This window comes from Haemaphysalis longicornis, unplaced genomic scaffold (genome assembly GCF_048455015.1).
Source record: "Haemaphysalis longicornis isolate Haplotype H1 unplaced genomic scaffold, Haemaphysalis longicornis Haplotype H1 scaffold_1, whole genome shotgun sequence".
NCBI lineage: Eukaryota > Metazoa > Arthropoda > Arachnida > Ixodida > Ixodidae > Haemaphysalis > Haemaphysalis longicornis.
The window spans coordinates 421,332,981-421,346,760 of record NW_027526203.1 but is presented as its reverse complement, the minus strand read 5'-3'; the positions used below and the strand labels follow the sequence as shown (position 1 = coordinate 421,346,760).

Genomic DNA, 13,780 nt, shown 5'->3' with positions numbered 1-13,780 from the left:
GGCGGTTAACATGACAGTTCAGTTCTCAAAAAGTACACGTAAAAGAGAGGCTAGCTTCGCAGGAAGTAGAACACTTTGAAGTAGCAACAAATTCAGTTCTTCCAGTTCTTACATAAGTTATCGCGGGAAGTATCTATCTTGACCATTGACAGTAAACAAATCAGAAGATCAATAACAAAAACAGAAAATTTGTACTAACAGTGATTCTTAAAGTATTCAGAGCATGAATCGTGTAAAAAAATAGCTACTCTAGATCTGTCAAGGAAGTTATGATCCCCACCGGTACCAAGAAAACTAAGGCGTCGCGTGCAAGGTCCCGGGGTCCATTTGCGGACGCGGCGGCTGTTAATCTGATGGAGGCAGCAATAAAAAAATCCCTCGCTATATCCGCACGGGTTAAAGAATCTCAGGTTGTGTAAATTAACTCGCAGGAGCTCTACTATGCGCACCTAATGGCCCAGGTCTTCGGCGCGTTAAACAGCACTTTCAATTCTGGTTCCCGGAACTACAAACGCAGCTCCCAAGCCTTTGGAATAAGCACGCAGGATACAAAAAGTTTCGCATGATTTTTCCAACGTTTTAAAACATGGTAATAATTAATATCGTACCACAAATGTAGCGCAAACAGTCGTATGAAGCGCTAGCTCTTCCAGGTAGAAAAACAGGACAGCACAAGGCAGTAGCTTCAACTGTTTTGCTTTCACTTTTCACCCAGGACTGTGCACCATATAGGTGACACCTCAAAAGAGCGAAGAAGCGCACTTCGATGGTCATTTGCATACCACGAATGAAGAAAGCGATGACTGGAAACATGAGCGATCTGCGGCTTACTGTTGAGTCTTCTTACTTCATTTTCAAAAAGTTCCTAAGTTCCTCGCTTATGGGGCTGACCAACTATTGTTGCCCGCACACTCACCCATGGGCGCTTCAAGAACGGAACGGCGTGATAATAGGTTTCCTTTTTTTGTTTACTTCTGGCCATAGGATGCGCAGGATGAACATTAGGATTTGGATTGTAGGGTTTAACGCGCCGACGCAACGTAGGCGATGCGGCGCGCCGTAGTGAAGGGCTGCGGATTAATTTTGACCACCTGGGGATCTTTAACGTGCGCCGAAATCTCGTACGACGGGCGTTTCAGCCTTGCGCCTCCATCAGAAAAGCGGCCGCCGCGGCCGGGAATCGAACCCGCGACCTTGTGCTCAGCAGCGCAACGCCTTAGCCACTGAGCCACTGCGGCGGGTAGGATGAACATTAGGCGGACCACAGGATCAGCGAAAGGACTGCGAGGGACACGATAAGAACTATGGCGACAGAAAACGTGGGTGAAAGGAAGTAAGAAAATTCAGAGTAAAATATTGAATTTTGATCACACAGGGGTACGAGGGATTGAACGCTATGGGACAGACTTGTCTTCCAGTAAACATGAACATTCTGCTGCGGCAAGTGGTGTTCCTGTTCATGACGGGGATGCAAATTAAATTTTAATTTATGGTTGCTTGTTGGGAAGGATGAAGGCAAAAATGCAGATTATGGATCCCTACACACATTACTAAGCGGATTACGTTTCCACGGTCAATGTCTTGATAATTCTAACTCACTTATGCAAAAAGAGTTTGAGAGTGAGACACCCTGCTTACAGTACGGGGAAATAGTCGAAAAGTTCTCATACGTTGAGATATCGAATGGGCCGAAGTGCTAACACCTGTGCTCTAGACAGATGCATTGGCTATTCCATACTAAACTATAGCGTATATTAATGGTCTCACTAACGTGGCGTCTTTTACTTGAACGCGCCTGTAAAACTGCTAGTTATTCAGTGGTAAAATAGAATTTTTGCCTTTTGCGCATAGACGAAGCTGAGTTTCATTTTATGACTTTGTACGTTAGCCTGGATGTTGTATTAGTAAAACTATGTGGTCATAAAGGTTTAAAAAAATGTTGAGAATTTCAACCCACGATAGTTAAAACTTTCACTTTGAGCTCGTTGAACTTCATCGTTCAATGGTTGTCTGCCATCCGGCATAGATAAATGCATAACACTGTTTTCCAAGCTGTTCATTTGCTCTCCTCTCACCGTCGTTACTCCTGACGTTCTTTCAACAAGAACCTAATGTTCCCATAATCATTCATTACTTCCATTTGCTCTTAGAAATAACGTATAATATTAGGCATGATTGAAAAAAAAAAGCGTCAATATTTTTACGGGAATAAGAAGCAAGACATACAAATCTGTCTTCGAGTACAATTTTGCGCTGCCTTTTTCTGACTGTTTGCACAATCGACGGCCCAGTCCCTCCGCCTCTGGGCCTTTGTGAAGTCAAAACGTCGGCCTGAACTGCGCACTCGAGCGACACTCGGCGTCCGTTGAACGGCAGCAGGCAGCGGCGGAGGAGCCCGCGCATATGAAAGGCCGTCGCAATCTCCGCGGCTGCCTGGTGCCCGAAGCTGTCGCGCACGCTAGCTCAGAGTTGACTGGCGCGGAAACGGCGCTAAGCCTTAAGAGAAACGTAAGGGCGTGGAAAGGCACTGTCACTATCTTCAATAGCATCAGGCGCGACATTTTATTTGACAGCTTACGTTATTTCTCGGCCAACGTGCTTGCGTTACCCCACCCCTTCAGGAGCAGAGTACAGGCCGAACTATTGAATAAAGCTGGTAAGCGTATTCAAGGTCCTTATCCCCGGCGGCAATATTGAGTATCCTGACTGGCTGTGGTGTTTATCGATCGCACTTATCTGCATACATATCAGGCAAAGCACGCGGTCTCTCTCTTGGCATTCATTAACTGTACGAAGTGGCAATGAGTAACTGGGAGCATTCGACAGAACTGAAACATTTTTTATTGATATTATTGATACTGCTTAAAACTAATTTACTTTTTGTGCGTGCCTCTTTGGGAGTGATTGCTGGGGTTGATAAGGTTACAATACGCTTCTACGTGCACCCGTCCGCGCGTTCAGTGCAGCGAAGTGCCTCCACTGACTTCTCACTAGCTTTTATGACAAAGAGATACAGCGCGCCGTCCGATCACTCCCCTTTTCCCTCAAGCACCACGCAAACAGCTCCCACATAACTCAGATAAGCACACAACATTCCTTTGGTAGGCGCGAAGTTACGCAGCAGTTTGTTTTTCTTTACGTGTCAATCACGCCAGTGATGCTGTAAGAAACGTTTAAGCGAGAAAAATCCGGGCCGGTTCTTATTGACATTTTCTGTGTAATAAATTTGTTCTTCACTGGGAAGGCAAGTTCGATTCTGAGCCAATCGTACTCTCGGAAGTTAGCAGAGCACTCACTTGCCGCCCTCACGAAGACAAGCTTTTTTGAAGTGCGAGATGTCGACTCGTGGGGGTTGGCCGCGCCCTCGGCCGGCGCCTGTATGCAGCAGGGCGAGAAGCGCGCCTGCAAGCTTACGTCCTCGCCGAGGTCGCAACCTCCGGCCCCAGGCCTCCCCTTGGCGCGATCGGTGGAGGAGGCCATTAATCTAGGAGGAGGCCGGCCTGGCCGCCTCGTTGCAGCCTCGCGATCTGCTATACATAGCCGCGGCGACACTTTCGCAATCGGGATTCGTCACAGCACGCAAATGCCGCTCCGTCATTCCGGCTTCGCCCGTGTGGATTGCCATCTTTACTCGTTGCCCGACTCGTTCGCATTCGTCTTGTGCGCCGCGCTAAGGTCCCGCTGCGGCCCAGGGCGCCTTTGTTCGTGCGGCGCGGTGCCCGAACGCCGGGCGCGCTGCTATTTCCAGGTCCGATCAGATAAACGGCGCTCGGGCGAGTCATTAGGGCGTAGTTTACGAGCTGAAAATGTTGCCCCGTTCGCCGTAGCGCTGCTGGGGTGACGAAGGCGCGTGGTGTCACGGCGCTAGGTTCGCGCGGCCACCGCAGCATCTGCCATCGCGGCGGCGGGAATCTTCCGCCGGCGGCACAAACGAACTGCAATTAGAAGGCGGCCAAGCGGTGAAAGGCTTTCACCACAAGCGGCACCGATATCAGACGGACCCGCACCCGCAGTAGAGCACGCACGTATCAGCCTCCGCGCTAGCACGGCAGAGCACGTGCACGGAGCCACCGAGAACGATGTTATCGCTGCCGTGCGTGGCTCGCGCCGCTGTGCTATTGGCGGCGCTCAGTTTTATAACTCCACGTTCCAGTTCCGCTAAATTGCCAGTAATTTCAGGATGTTCTGAAAATGTAGTTACTTCCAAGCATGTAGAAATAGGTTAGCCCAATAATTCACGCTGACAGCCTTTAAAAATTAAATTACTGTGGTGTTTAACGCGCCGATGCAACACCTGCTACGAGGCGCACCGTAGTGGAGGGCTCCATAATAATTTTGACCACCTGAGGATCTTTAATGCACGCCGAAGTCTCGACACAGGGCGGTTTCGCTTTTCGCTCATTAGAAAAGCGGCCAGCGCGGCCGGGATGAAACCCACGTGCTGGGGCTATGCTAACAGCTTTAGTGAGCACTGCGTCTATGCAGAAAAATACGGAGGACGGGAAGCACAACATCAAAAATTGTGTGCAGAAAGTGTAAGCACCCGACAGTTATCCGTAAATCACCACAACAAAAAGGAAAACCTAGCACTCAGGCACGCGAACTTTCATACTGCTACGGCGCGACAACAACAGAGACAAGGGCGAATGGGCACAAAAGGAGGGACACAGAGCTATCAACTGATTTTTTATTGAGTCAACATGCGATTTATAAAAAGGGCCAATCCTTGGTGCCTGCGTACAGTGAACGTATCGTATACAAATAAAGACCACTAAACAGCCAAGCACAAAAGTGGGCAAACAGCTGCCATTCAATCGCATCCGTGCACGGGGCAACCTTACTACCGCTCACCAAGGTCAAAGAGAGCGATCTCGCTATCGAAAAGCGCGATCGACGGCCGGCTTACACACATGTCATGGTTTTTGTTCCTGCAAAACACTTCCATTATTCCTCTTGACAATGTACCTTTGTATCTGGACAATACGGTCGTTTTGTAGAGAAGAGGATGGCATGCGCAGTCCCCGTAGTCCTTGCAGTGCGCCGCTAAATGATACCAGACAGCGACTCCTTTCGCATTATCTCCGCGTGTTTGACCAAGCAATTTGCACAGAGGCAGTCACCTTTTTTTTTTGCACCTGTGTTTGAATGCCAGAACAGATGGCGACGTGAAATTTCTGCATTGCATCTTCATTGGCCCCCTTCTAAACAGTAGATTGTAGCTTAACATCTTTGGTTGGTAAGATATATTGTGAGCGTCAGAAACCCTGACTTCCTTTTCGGTTCTTCTCTCGCAAGAGTGAAGGAGACAGGCTCATACGCTTTAAAAGCAGAGATGTTTAGGCCGAGCGTTGTCCGTCCGTCGCACCAAAAAACTTACAAGCGTCAAGAAAAAAAGGTCCCTGGAATCAAACCCGGGACCTTTATTCCGTGAAACCTGCAACCGAACCCCTGGGCCACACCAAAGGCCCGAGTGGTAGGGGGTGCGGAACAGAGGCGGGGAACGGAAACATGTGCATCCAATTGGAAAGTAAAAACGCTTCCCGTGGTCGGATTCGAACCTGGGTTCCTCGTGTTATGAAACTGGCGTCTATCCGATTGAGTTTTTTTTCTTTAATGCCGATCTTCGACACAACATAGAAACACAAAACAAACTTATTCACATGAGCAACTCGAGCGACAAGCCACCAACCTATGAAGGCTGATGTCACTCTAAAATTCCCTAAGCGTAGTCAAGGGTTCTATCCTTGACAGCCACTCAGGAGCGCATGCCTTGCGCTTCTGGGCTTCTACGTACTGGGATATGGACTCACGAAAACACTGCCGCGTAGGGCGGGCGTCCACATCACCGTAGAGCCAGGCCATGCGCGAGCGCCATATGCTATCGCATTCGGGGCGCATAGCATTATTTCCTTTGGTCTATTCTTACCGTTTGATTAGGACTTGGCCGCAGGTTCTAGCGCGTGCTAGCGCGGTCCACTTTGGGAGAAATGTGAAAGCCCGCGGACGAAACGATCCGGGCCTGCCAGTCATGAAGAACTTTCAGCGGAAAGTTCGGAAATAAATGCGAGGTGCAACAGCGGGGTCTCCGATGAAGGGAGAGGGGCCGCCAGCTCTGCTGTTTCTCCAGCCTTGCACCACAAGTGCAAGCTGCGGCATTTTTTTTTTTTTTAGGATCAGAACAGGGACTTCCCGTGGATAAAGGGTCTAAGCAGCAAATAGCTTCCCTTTCCGTGTTAAGATAAAGGCAGGAGTGGGAGCTAAATAAATGTTCATTTTGCTCAGAACTGTCTCTACGTTACAAGAGAAACATTCCTTAATGGTTCTAGCTTTTCAGGGACCGTTATCTGTCCCTCCCCCTCCCCTTTCCACGGGTACCGCACGCATAGTTTGGCCACTCGGGAAAGGGAGAAAACCATACGTCTCGGCGGACGCCCATATTAGACTGCTTGGGGGCGCTCTAATTCACAGTGGAGGTCGCAGCCTGCTTTTCAAACAGCAACAATACGAGTGAACGAATACTTATATCGTGTACCTTCCAGGCAGCTTTTCCTTGCTTATTTTACTTGTAAGCGCTTACTCCTACTCGTGAAGATTTGGGTCACTATGATGACAGGAACTTCAATCAATCAATCAATCAATCAATCAATCAATCAATCAATCAATCAATCAATCAATCAATCAATCAATCAATCAATCAATCAATCAATCAATCAATCAATCAATCAATCAATCAATCGATCAATCAATCAATCAATTTAAATGGAGCAGGAAATCGGAAAATGAATATGCCGGTGTCTCAAGCCATCGGAATGCGTCGACGGCAGCCAATACAGAGAGTTGCTAGATAATGTCGTTCTGTAGGCGTGTGAAGCCTCTCAATCACAGTCATACACGTACAAAGGGCCGCAGAAGTGAGAAAACGAGTTGCTAGGCAACACTAAGGATACTCGGTGTTCGGTGCTGCAGGAGGAAGTGTTTCGAGCGCGTCACCTGCTACCGTGCATAACCAATCGGTATTTCTCCCACTCGAGCGCTACCACTTCCTTTCCTCTCAGTGAAACGACTTTCAATTTTAACAGGGGAGCTGTTCTACGAGTCGTAAGTTCACCGTTGCAGAAAAAAACGCCAAGAAAATCGAAGCACTCGTGAGCGCGTGTCTCGCGGCGACCGCCGAGCGTTCCCGGCACGCGCAGTGGCTTTAGCAAAAAAAAAAAAAAAAAAATCCAGCGCTGTAGTTAAGCGCTACCACACATGTAATGTTTGACATGAGGAACACGATGATGTCGATGCGTATGGCTATGAATACTACTAGCAAAGTGCAAAGCATCGACGGAGCATGTAAATAAACCATTTCAAACTTGTACAAATGCAGGGTGATGTGTCCTTCAGTGCTCACGTATAAAGAAATACTGCAGCTTCACTATGCTTCAAGCCTTGCGCGACATAGTGCAAGCTTTGCGAATTGAGATGATGGAAGTCTACAATGCTGAGGATGACTTTGCATCCACCACTCGCAGCGAAGAATACGATGACAATGCATATGACGACGATTACTAGCATCGAAACTATGCAAATAAACAATGATATTGAACCTCAACTATATGTCCAGCAATGCTCACCTAGAACAGTTTTGCCATTTAAGCCGCGCGCGTAAGTTCAAGCTCCCCTGAATTTTATTTTACGTGTGAGCGAACGTGCTCCTCCTAACCCTGCAGATTTGCATCATGGGTGCACGAAGATCGCGGCAAAATGTAGCACAACGCCAAGATTGAGGGCAGCGGTGTAGCTTCCACGACCGAATGATGCACTTAATGGTCCTTGCTTGAAGTGAGTTAAAAAATAAGAGAAATAAATAGACCGATAATAAGATTAATGGTTAGATACACAACGATGGCAGATATGCCAGAAAATACGGTCACGCGAAATACCGGTTCGGTTCCTCAGGTAGCATTCAATTTTAAGGGCGAAGCCCCATAGGGGTTGGGGCTGTTGGCGTCTCCTGTCGTCTTCGTCGTCGTCGTAATCATCGTCGTAATTGTCTTCTCATGTAGTCACGGTACTAAAACACCGGGAAACCCGCTTCGCCCTAGAACGTAACGCGTGCTAAAAAAACACAGGGACACTCGTTTACGCCTCGAGCTAGAGAGCTTCGTGCTTCAAAGACAAGATACTTTTCAGCAAAGCTGTATACCTCTACCCTCCAGCGGTTCCATCTCCGTTGGCAAAAACGCCCAGACGTCAAGAATACACTGATGCACTGCATGCTTCTATCCTCCTCGGGTTTCACGTTAGTCGAGATGGCCCGGGATTTTTTTTCTAAAATTAACTGAGAGCGTTTGTAGCTTAGCTAGTATAACCTTGAACAAAAGGAAACAAAGGGGGGCTCCAGCGACCGCTACGGAGTATGGTAAAAATCGACGTTGACGACTGCTCAAGAGCTTTGACACTGGAACGAAGGGGAGACGACCGATAAGCATGCTCAATGGTCAGCACGTGTGTCTGAGTCCTGCCCAGTGCCCATTCAGCGAAAACAGACCCAACCACGGCGAGCGGACGGAAGCGACGATCAGGTTTCGGTGGCTGCTGCACGGCACCGACAGCCTGTTTTGCGGTGGAGCCTGCCGCAAGAGGCTCTGGCCCGTCGGTGGCGGGCTGTGTAGTGGCCGGTCGCATCAAGCCGTTCTGTGGAGGTCATGTAACAAAAAAGCACCTTGCGGCTACTGTCTTCTCCCAAGGCTATCCCGCAATTTTATTGCAGTCAGTCAGTCAGTCAGTCAGTCAGTCAGTCAGTCAGTCAGTCAATCAGTCAATCAATCAATCAATCAATCAATCAATCAATCAATCAATCAATCAATCAATCAATCAATCAATCAATCAATCAAATAAATCGAATAGCAATTAATAATACATCTCATGCAAACATCGTTCCTTGATTGATTGATTGATCAATCAAGCGATCCGCCAATCAATCAACCAGTTTACTTCAGAGTTACTTCCCCCACCCATGATTTTGTATTAATATATTCTATCTATCTAAGACGAGTATATTCTATCTATCTAAGACGAATAATACTGTTTTTTTAGTAATATGGCTGCTAAACACGGACTTTTAACACTGGTATTAAAACAATTCACTCTTTCCCCTGTCCAACAGGTGACCTTCAAGGAAGCGATTGCGGAGGTGGCATGCGAATTCTGCAGAGCAATGGTAGGCACGTAGGCTATCTCGCTATCTGGGTTTCTATTTTCTGCCGCGGCGCTGTGTTCTGCTGGCCAGGCTGCCCAAGCTCTCTTTCCTGTTTACCTTACTGCGAGGCCATTGACAGCTGTGAGGTATTTTATGTTTTCAGCAAATATTTAGTGCTAATACAATTGAGAGCTGTAATCGGGCAAGAATTCTTAGAAAGACTTCACGTGGTTATCACTCCCGGGCCATTCCTTGTACTTCAGAGCTGTGCCAAGGACGGACTTGCGTTCTTACGAGGTTTGTCTCTCTACGAACAAATTAGGAATACCTCAAATAACTCAAATTGGGGTTTTACACGCCGACGAAGTATACCCAGGCTGTGAGGCATGCCGTAGGGATAGCTACCGATTTATTACGACCACTTGGGAATTACTGTAGCGCGACCGACCGAATACAGGAAAGAGGACACAAAGAAATGATGAGGTTGTTGTTGCTAACGTGGGCATTCATACTGCATGTCAAAGAATCAACCTTCAGTCATGTTAGTGTCGGGTTTGTGCATTCCATCCTCTCGTCTAATGGTTTGATCGCGGTGTTTTCCTTATATGTCATAGCAGCTCGCCAAACCTTCCACCATTACACGTGGGTATCCTTAACGTGTGCGGAAATGAAGACACGCGGGCGTTTTCATTTTTCCCATCTATCAGACAAGCAGCCGCCGTGTCGGATCATCGAACGTGGGACACGGGCTCAGTAGCACAATGTCTTAGCCACTGAGCCACCGCGGCTGGTTTTTAGAATAAATAGCGAGAGCTAGCAAGAATAAGGGGTGATGATGACCTTTACAACCCTCCAAAAGTTTCTGGGTGACGAAGAATTCCGAAAAAACCTGAACTCCTGAGTGGAACCAAAATATTATATGCCCCCAAAAATAAAAACACTGCACAAGTTGTTTTGATTGCAAGGGAGGATAAAGGTTTTTCTGCGTTGGATTCTTCGAAACTAGGAAGCAATTATAATGGCCTAGCAACTGTTGATAAAATCTGTACCCACTTTCGGGACTATCGCGAGGAACTGCAGAGAGGAGTGAAAAGAAATGTTGAATGAGTGGGAGTCCAAGTCAGCTTGTTTTATTGAAGGCTCGAAAGCTTCCCTTGGAGGAAAGTAAGAAGGCGGATGATGACGCCGGGAGCACGCAGTAAAGTCAGAGTAGGAGCAAGAGGACAGGCGATCCGGGGCTGAAGATGTGAACACTTCTTCAAGTAGTACGAGAGCAGAACACATCGTTTACTGCCGTTTGTCGTTCTTGCGAAGAGGGCAAGAGTAGGTGGAGGCCCCTGCAAAGCAAACACGTCCGTACGACTGAAGAGGACGTGGCATTCGATTTCAGACCCCAAAGACAGTTTTAAATGTCTCGTGGCGTGACGCGAAAGTGCCTAGCGCGCGCAGCCGGTATCTCGGACGGTGGAGCGACGTTCAACAAGGAACACTCAGATAGGCATGGCAACCGGACGCGCTGAATGAGCCTCGAGGTACGAGTGCCTCGGCTCCACTGCTGACGGAGCACGCGGCACCCGAGCAGGATGGGTGTGCCGTTTCTGTTTACGGCTTTCCGTACTCAAAGTTATTTTCGCTCCATCTGGTGTGTTTGACCGGCGACCCCGGCATGGCTATCGCCAATGCGCGGAAAGTGAGACCTTATTTTTGTTTACTTACTGCAGTCGGTTGCCAGTGTGAGGCACTTATCTCTCAACTTTTCAACCGTTAACTGGTGTCATTAAATATTACTCAACATATGTTTCCTTTTAAATTTATTTAGACGCAATTGCACAGGAAGATCGTATAATGTCCATAGTGGATTGCTTACCTGGTCCGGTCACTCGATCTGCCACGAGCACGGATTAATGCAAGGCAGCAATCTAAACACGCCCTGATATTGAATTCTACAGTGACATTGACCCTGTACTACGCGCTTGCTGCTGCTCTTTGGCACAGAATGTATTTGCACGCGCATGTCCAAGCGAAAACCGGCCTATAAGATCGTCACATCAAGCTACCCACAGACTCGGCCCAAACTCGGACAGGCAGCGCCTTTTGGGATCAGGGAGAGGAGACAGTGGAGCAACTGGCGTCTCCTCTTTCTAATGTAACAGGATACGACCATTTAAGCTTGCGTAGGCTGAACCATCGAAAAGACATTTCATTAACACGTGAATCCAGGCGCAGCGACAAGTGATGACAGGTCTTCCCTAAAAAGAGGAAAGTATCCAATCAATTCCCAAGATAAACCCAAGTAAACAACTCAGCACAAAACGACTGGCACGGCAGGAGGGGGGGGGGGGGATATAAATACTAACAAGGACAAATTCACAGAAAGTTCAAGTTCACAAAATGTTCAAATAAAGTTTTCCGAGACCGAAACTGGTTCGAGCACCAAACAACTCAGTATGGGATGATGGAGGCAACAAGGTCTTGCTGCCGACCTGTACAAAGCTTGTACTCCGACGTAAAAAAAAAAAATTTCTTCAGCTAGCCAACTCGCACTCTAAATGACCCATGAGAATTTTACGCCCACGAGAGAGTAGTGGAAGCATCGCCATTTGTGACTGGGCTCGAAGACACGCCGCACATTTCTTCTCTGATAAAGAATTATACAGACCTCAAGCTTAAACGTCTCGGCCGTCGGGCATGCATTTTGAGTAGATTAGTTATAGATAGGCACTAATTTCAAGATCAGAAGGGTCTCAGGTAGATAAATAAAGTTTTCTCAAAGGATTGCCGCCCTGGACCCGCGTCTGCCATGTCTACGTTCGCACAGCCCGGTCCTTGTTGGCTTTTCGATCACCAGCACATTTTCGATCACCAAGAAAATTCTGCGAAGCTTCGTGCAAGTTGGGACGTATTACATCCCTATATTTAATGAGTTATTCGTTACTTCTCAGTACAAGTACAACTATCCCAGTCTACGATCGCTAATATGTGACATGGAAGAGCTAAAAAATCTTTAGATTCGATGTCACGAAAGTCTTTTGATGGCAGTGATACAGTACGATTCGACATATTGCGAAAGTTAAGCCGTGATGCTGCTTACATTGAGCTTTTCGTGAATGTTAGATAATCCAGATGTTCTGGATAAATCCGAAACCCTCCGCTATGAATTGTGGGCGACTTGCAGCTTCGGAGGCATAAATTACAGATTTCACTTTATTTCTACCAGATCCCGTTTATAACAAAAAGTACGCTGAATCTCGACACTACTTGGAGATAAATGGCGTGCAGATACCCTATGTTTGCAATCACAGATTTCTAGGCATTACAATTGACCGTTCGCTGTCCTGGGATCCCAATATCAGGCGGCTAGAGGAGCGACTCCTTTCGTTCGTTCACGTTTTTCGGATGATGACAGGAAGCACCTGGGGCTGCTCAGTGTCAGCACTCTTGCGACTCTACAAAGCGCTCTTCGTAGGCCTCGTGAGATGTAGCCTTCCGGCTTTACATGCTGTGTCCAGGACGAACTTCAAGGTTCTGGAAGGCTTGCAAGCTCGAGCACTGCGAACATGCCTGGGCCTTCCAAAATGCCCCTCCACGATAGGAACCCTATGTGAGGCAAGGTGTTTTTCTGCGACCACTCTCGGTTCACAAGAATTGCTCCGTACTGGCCTTCTACATGCTTCTCGATGCTTTGCTCAGCCACTAGCTGCCGCTTCTGCATCTTGCGTGGTGCACGTCCTGCCGTCTAATTACCTCCGACCCAAGCTGCCTTCTACTCCACCGTGGTTGTACGCGACATGGGTTGAGCGCACCGCCGTACCTTGAACAAGCAAAAACGTTGTCTATGCCCGCATCGGCCTTGACATATTTTGTCCTGGAGCATATCCACACCCGTTATCCAGACCACATCCAAGTGTACACGGATGAGTCTGTGACTTCGGCCTCTTCGGCAATCGGCGTATGGATTCCGGACGGTCCATTAAAAAAAAAGCTCAGTTACAGAACATCCTTCACCACCGCTGTGCTAGCAGCTGTCAGAGCTGCACTTCTTTACATAAGCGGAAGTCCTGCTCGGCAGTGGGTAATTCTTTCCGATGCCCGGCCAGCCTTGCAACTACTAAATAAGCCGCCTGACTGTCGCAACCAACTTGTCTGTGATATGAATTAAATATTTTCAAGTGCGGTGTGCGAAGGACATAGAATTTTCCTTCAGTGGTTACCAGGTCTTTCTGGTATAACGGGCAACAAAGTCTTCGATGTGGCCGCCAAAGAAGCCCACGACCTCGACTTCACCGTTGGAATCCCGTTTTCCAACGAGGATAGCAAAGCAGCTGCAATCGACCTAGGATGGCAACTCCAGCTGCCGGCTTGGCAGGATCCTCTGAGAAGTTACGCGCCTCTTCATGTGATAGACCCTCAGGGTGATTTCTGGCATCCGCGGGGTCTGCAAAAGGGCACTGAAAACGTACTACACCGGCTGCGACTTAACGTTGCATACACCCGAAGCTATTGGCCGGGTAGATTCGCCATTGTGTACAATTTATTCTACTACCGACAACATTACGCACATTAAAATAATAAGCCACTGCCCGCGATATGCTA

The 13,780-nt window shown here is 48.0% G+C and overlaps 1 protein-coding gene across 1 annotated transcript in view; it reads left to right on the top strand.

Annotated features, from left to right (window-relative positions):
* The window catches only part of LOC144161799 (uncharacterized), a 120,435-nt gene that overhangs the window by 71,316 nt on the left and 35,339 nt on the right, over positions 1 to 13,780 (top strand). The window lies entirely within an intron of this gene.